The sequence below is a fragment of the Triticum dicoccoides genome, chromosome 2A, assembly GCF_002162155.2.
Source record: "Triticum dicoccoides isolate Atlit2015 ecotype Zavitan chromosome 2A, WEW_v2.0, whole genome shotgun sequence".
Classification (NCBI taxonomy): Eukaryota; Viridiplantae; Streptophyta; class Magnoliopsida; order Poales; family Poaceae; genus Triticum; species Triticum dicoccoides.
In genome coordinates, this window is record NC_041382.1 from 345373244 (window position 1) to 345380308 (window position 7065).

A 7065-nucleotide genomic window follows, 5' to 3' on the forward strand; every position below is an offset into this window, starting at 1 on the left:
TCGACTAGAGCATCACCAAATACCAGCAACAAGTCAAGTTCCAAGCAAGCGACACCTTCCTCGACATGACCTCCGGCAAGCCACTATAAGAATAGGACTCCTTCATCATTGGCACCACCGGATGATCCCGCCAAGACAAGTTATATGAAGTGCTTTACATGTGGTGGCCATGGACACAAGTCTTTCCAATGCATCAAAAGCAAACCATGAACACAAATGATGATGGCACGTACGACTCCATGAGTGACGACGAGATCGAAACTTTTGAGCACGTCGCGATGCACCATAAAGTGAATGAAGAAGAAGATGCTCAAGTCTATTGCGACAATGACTCAAGTCCCGCTCTCATGGTCTTCAAGGTCTTGACACTTCAACACCAACAAGACGAAGACCAAAGGTGTCACATTTTTCATACCAAGGTCGGCATCAACGGATGTTTCGTGAAAGTCATCATCGACGGAGGTGCCACAACTTGGCAAGTGAATAGCTATGTTCCAAGCTTCAATTGGTCAAGATGAAGCATCCACACCCCTACAAGGTCCAATGGCTTAGCGACTCTTGCACCATTCAAGTGGAGCACACTATCACGGGAAACCATGGCCACCTATCGAACCAAGGGTCCCTTGCTGGTTCGGCAGGGGGATGGCACGTTGCACAAAGAGCAGAGGAGCGTGGAACATCACGACAGAGATCACATAGGTAGTCTTTACCCAGGTTCGGGCCACCATGAGGTGTAAAACCCTACTCCTGCTTTGGTGCATTGATGGTGGAAAAAATGGTCGTGATCGCAACACGCTTGCCCGGCAGGGTTGCCTCGGGGCGAAACGGCTACGCACGTATGAATATGTGTGGGGGTGGATTAGCCAACCCTTTCTACGGTTGCCTTGGGCCTCCTTTTATAGAAGAAGGGGTCACAACAGTGGCAAATCAGTCATTATGCACTGATTAGATAGCAAACAATGCTATCATACTAACTCTGCAAGGCTGACAAGGCGCATTAATTACGCCGCTCTACGTCACATCATAGCTTGCCCGACAGGCTCTGCTGGGCTATTTTGCCAGCTTCGCGCCTGATCGCTCGACACGTCGTGGGACGAGTGTCGCTTGTAGGTATTTTCTATACAAAGTGGCTTCCATGTGGAAAATAACAGCCACTTAGCCACTTTGGCGCTTGACACCGCATTGATCGACGACGTGGGTCATGCTGAGGTGGTGCAGTGAGGTGGTTCTGCCCTCGCAAGCCCCAGCAGGCCTACCGGGACGACCCAAAGGCTTGCTTCCGGGGGTGGCCCCATTCTTTCCAGGCTGGCCTACCCGGCAAGGGAAGTTTTTCCCTTGGTAGTATCTTGATTCTCTGGCTTAGTCTTGGTCCTCTTGTGCTGCATGCTGGTCCCTTGAAGAACTGGTCTCTTGTGCTTCAGTCTGATCTGGGAGTTGTAATCTTGTTCTCGTGCATGTGGGCTTCATCGTCCGTGCACGAGTCAGGGGAAAATGTATAGCCCTATTTATTTCCCCCGACATAAGCCCTCGGGCCTGAGCCATATGTGTCGTGCGGCACGTTGGGTTAGTCCCCATACAGTGCACTGATACGTGGTAGGGGAATGCTGCGCACGTTGGTTTGCCATGATGATCAGTCGATCCAACGTCCACTTCGCGCAATTACTGCGAGTCGTGGGGTCGTGGGACTGTTGCAGTTAAGGTAAAATGGTAACTTTCTAAAGTGTCACGCCCCCGCTCCACACCTTTTCCTTAAGATTGGAAAACACGGAGCGACACGATACACTTGTCTCATGTCCCGCCCTTCCATCATCTCCCTCTGCAAGCCAAACAAATGCCCCTTCTTTCTCTCCCCCGTCCGCCGCCGCCGCCCTCACCGGATTCCTTCTCCCATTCGCACCGCCGTCTGCGAAAATGGGGAAGAAATTTGCAGTAAAAGGGAAGCAAACGGCCCCGGCGAAGGAGGTGTTTGCCGAGGGAAGCAAGAGGGAAATAGAGGTGGACAAGAAGCGGAGGGGAGATGTCGTCTTCTTCCCGTCAAATATGGACGACACGATTCTGCAAGCAAGGTACGTGTACCTATGGGGAAGCGAAGTCCCAAAGGGGTATGGCACTACCAATGTCCTGGCGGAGGGAGAGGAAGATCTGCCAAATTCTTACAAGTTCTTCTGCGCATACTTCATTTGTGGCCTCTGCTCCCCCTTCTCCGAGTTCTGTGAGGCGATGATGATGATTTATGGATTCCACATCCTTGACTTCACGCCGAATGCAATGTCGACCATGGCCATTTTCACCCATTTGTGCAAGCATTTCATCGAAGTCGCCCTCAATGTAGATCTGTTCAGGCATTACTTTGTCCCGCGGGTGGAGAACAAAGCTCACCGCTCTTGGAACATCAGCTGGATTCCACGGATGGCAAGGAAGTCCTGAGATTATATCCTTGGTCAGCAGCGTGAGAGGTGGGATGAGAGGAGGGGTGACTGGTGTTGGATCCAGGATGAGGCAGCCTCGGAATTCTACCATGTACGGACAGTGTGTGTTGAGCACAGCAAGGAATGGAGCGCATTCGCCTCACCGATGAAAGGCTTTGTGATGTAGAGCATCCCAAGGTCATCCCCATGGACCTAGCGTCCTCTCACCAAGTGCCTAGCGGACCCATGACACGAGCACGTACAAGAGCTCTCGAAACCGAGGTGAACTCAATCCTCTCCGAACTACCACTTTATATGCATGAGACCTGGCTACTACCTCAAGCGGAAACCCTATGTGTGATCCAGAACTTGGAGGAAAGCCACGGACAAGACGGTGAGGATGCCAAGCTCAATAGACAAGTAGAAGGGCGGCTAGAAGCTCCCATGCTCCGGATGACCGGCGAACCCCGGACGTCCGACGATCTCCAGGCACCAGACGTCCGACCTTCTCCAGACGACCGGCACACCCACACCCGAGCCGAAACTACGGATTTCCGAAGCCCTTCGGACGACCGACGGCCGACCCCGACCGGACGTCCGACCGAAGACCACCCGAGCCGAATCTACGGTGGTCCGACGAGCACCGGGCGTCCGGACCCTCATGAGTCTCCGGACGACCGGTAACTCCCGGACGTCTGACGCCTGTGTGTTGTTTGTGTGTTGGGCCATAGCCCATGTACCCCTTCGCCCACCTAGACTATATATATACTCTTCTCCTACCTACGTGTTAGGGTTAGCATTGGTTTAGCTCATACTTGAGATAGAGCTTTGCTCGTCCACATCGGATCTACTCCACAAGAGAGACCGTGGCCCCTCTTTGGAGAGGATCCCTTTGGATTCAAGACCTCCTCATGGAGAAGATCATGCTACTTGTATCGTCCTTAGTTGACTGTGGATCGTGTGATCTCTTTTGTACTCGGGAATCTAGAATAAGTGTGACTATTTCTTGTTGGTTTAGTGTTTCTCTCGTGTTTCCCCTTGTGTTTCCGCTCGTGTTTCCCCTCGTGTTCTTCGTGTTCATCGCGGGATCCGCTCCTTTCGTGAAAGATCGGCCCCTAGGGTTCCTACCCTACATCATCTTGGTATCTAGAGCCACGTCGATCATGATTTCGGAGCCTCCCCGTTGTATTTCTAGCCTTGTTTTTGTCGATTTTGTCCCTAATTCGAAAATTCCCCACAAAAATAGCCCAATTTTTTTTTCATTTGTTGATGTGATGAAATTTTTCCTGGATTTGATCCGTGGATTTGCTTTACCTTGAATGGATCTAGCTTTCCCCCGTTGTCTCCACCCTTTCCATCCACACAATCGCCCGGATTTGACATTTTTCACCTCATCCAGCACGTCCATGAGTTGTTTATCCCGTGCCCCAAAATCGCCCAGGCACCGGACGTCCAACAGACTCCAGAGGTCCGACGACCGGACGACCGGCGTTCCCTGACGAAACTGAATATTTTTCAGTTTGGTCTCCACCACCGCCATACCTCCGCATACGCACTCCCACCACCTATACACCATCACCACTTCTGCATACCACCACCATTGCTTACCCGTTTCGTACTCCGACACATTTTGCCACTTCGAGCTTTGAGAATTTGAGTTGCGGTACCGTGTCCTATTGTGTTTCAGCTATTTACGTATGGTTCGACATCAACATCACCGCCGCTCATCTTCGCCACGGGCGCGTCATCAACAACGACCACGTCGACTACATCTTGGTATTCGTGCCACCCATTTGATCACCATCATCCGTTCTTGCTTACGGATGAGGAACCAAAGAAGCGGTAACATCATCTTCGTATCGGATACATCATTCTTGCCATTACATTGATAGCCATCATAGCCTTACTCCTTTGCGTCGCTTACCCTTCGAGACTAGCCTTTGAGTATTGCCGGCAACGTGACTTGACTTGTGCACATTAGTGATCATACTTCCCATAGCATACATACATCATTGGTGCATATCTTAGTATCATCTCTTGTGTCACAAGGTTGTCATCGCATACACAATTGCTTTCTTGGTTCGTGAAGCATTGCATGAGAAAAGAACTCAAACAACAAAGAGCCAAACAAGCTTTTAAGTAAAAGGGAAAGATAAGCAAAGAGCTTTTAAGCAAGAACCATAGAATCACACAACATTAAGATTGTCATACTAGATCATCTTGGATCATATCATCGGAACACCTTGCATAGAGCATACTTGGGATAGTAGTCGTTGCATTTTTGCTTAGTAGATTGTGCACAAGTCTTTGTATCTGCCTATTGTGCAATCGTGCTAGCGTCTCTCTAGTGTTGTGCAACAAGAGCATTTTCGTGGATTCCACATTTTGGCTCATCCTTGGTTGCTTGACCCCACTTATCTATTTGCATGTGTGTTTTGCGTACCTTATATTGCTTCGTCTACTTGTTGCATTGCAAACTTGCGAATCTTTTCCAACATTATTGAAGCTCACTAACAATTGCATCAAATTTTGTGCCACCATCCTAACCAAGCTCCACCATAAGCTTTTACTTGTGTAGGTGTGAGAAACCGACAAGAATTGGTACCAATTGTGCTTTTTCCTCGTTCCACATTGGAGTGATCATTGATCCACCTTCAACTTCGGTCAAGGTACATTTGGTATACGTTCTTCTCTTTCTCCCACTCACATATTTCTCTTCGAATGATGGATAGGCCAAGTACTTCTACCAACCCACTCTTCATTGGGCCAGACAACGACATGAACTCCTACGTCACAAAGAGCCACCTCTTTGGTGCACGACGTGCTTTGCATCAAGAGCAACAAGAAATGAGCGAACACATCAACAACCTCGCCACCGACTTGCAACTCTCCGAGCAACGTACAAGGGATTACTTCGACCACAAGCTCGACGATCACAAGCAAGAGAACAACGCAAGAATGGACGAGATTCGTGCTTTGTTGCCCAACCGCTCTTCTTTCACTTCGTCCTCATCAAGATGGAGCCGCTCAAGTCAACACTCCGACTTCACGCTCTCCGACTCAAGTACACTGAGATCGAACACTCTTCGACATGCCACGCGCAATGATCATCAAGCAAGCCTCAATCCTCTATGCAATACGTACTCTCAAGAGCATCGACCCCGTCAAAACCAAGCTACCTTTGCGCAAGCACGAGAACGGCAACGACAATGCCAACATGAAGAGGAAAAGCGAGCGCGTCTTCACCAAGAAGCACAAGATGCCGAGGCACAACGTCAAAAGCAACAATTGTGAGATGCTCAAGCACTTGAGGCGCAACAAGCCCTCCGAGAATCATGTCGAGTCGTAGCCAACCGAGGCCGACAAGCTGGTGAACATGAAGAAGCACTTCGCGAAAAAGTTCACGAAGGAAGATATCAAGCTCACGTGCAACGTCAAGCTCGATAAGTCCCTCCACAAGCTCGCCGAGAACATCAAGTTCACCAAGAGCATCGTGACAATGGACATCCTCCACGACAAGATCACACTAGGTTGACAACCCTCCTCGCCAAGAGCAACATGAGTTTGACAATCCTCAACAACATGGGCGTCATCATCCCCGACCCCAACAGAATGAAGAGCAACGCTACGGCAAGTTAAAGTTCACCATGCCCAAGTTCAATGGAAGCAACGATCCCGAAGAGTACCTTTCATGGGCATTTAAGGTCGACAAAATCTTCCACTTGCACAACTATGAAGAAGATAAGAAGATCACGATGGCATCCCTTGAGTTCCAAGACTATGTCCTCATTTGGTGGTAACAAGTCATCGAGCGCCATGAGGCAAGAGGTGAACCACCCATCACTACGTGGGCGCAAATGAAGGATGTCATGAGAGCACGCTTCGTTCCTACCTACTACAACTACGACCTCTTCAAGAAACTCCAACTACTCAAGCTAGGAACCAATAGCGTTGAAGAGTACTACAAGGAAATGGAGATTGCCATGATATGAGCCAATGTCACGGAAGATGATGAGAAAACTATCGAACGTTTCTTGAATGGACTCAACCAACCTATCAAGAAGATCGCCGACTTCCAACCATACTCGAACCTCATCGCACTACTAGGAAAAGGCCTACTAATGGCGCACCAGTTTTGCCTACTAATGGCGCATCACTTGTGCGCCATTACTAGCACGCCACTAGTGATTTTTACTAATGGCGCACCACTGGTGCGCCATTAGTATAGGCCACAGTGCGCCATTAGTATAGGCCACTGGTGCGCCATTAGTATTTTTGAATTTTGAAGGCGGGAAAATAGTAGTGGCGCACCGTCTAACCCCCACCGTGCGCCATTGCTATTTTTTAATTTTGAATTTGGATCTGGATCGTGATTTTTTTTGCCCATTTTTTGCTAGTTTTTTGCTCGTTTTTTGGCGCGATATTATTTCAAATTTTGTTCCTGTTTTTGGATCTTGTACGTTCTTTTGTCGTGTTCTTTTGCCGGAGAGGAGTTCGCCGAAGAGGAGGAGGAGGAGGTCACCGGAGAGGCGCTCGCCTACATCGCCGGAGAGGAGGAGGAGGTCGCCGGAGAGGAGTTCACCGAAGCATCAGAGAGGAGGAAGGAGAAACCATGAGGGAATGGGAGGAGAGGAGGGAGGAGGAGCTCACCGGAGAG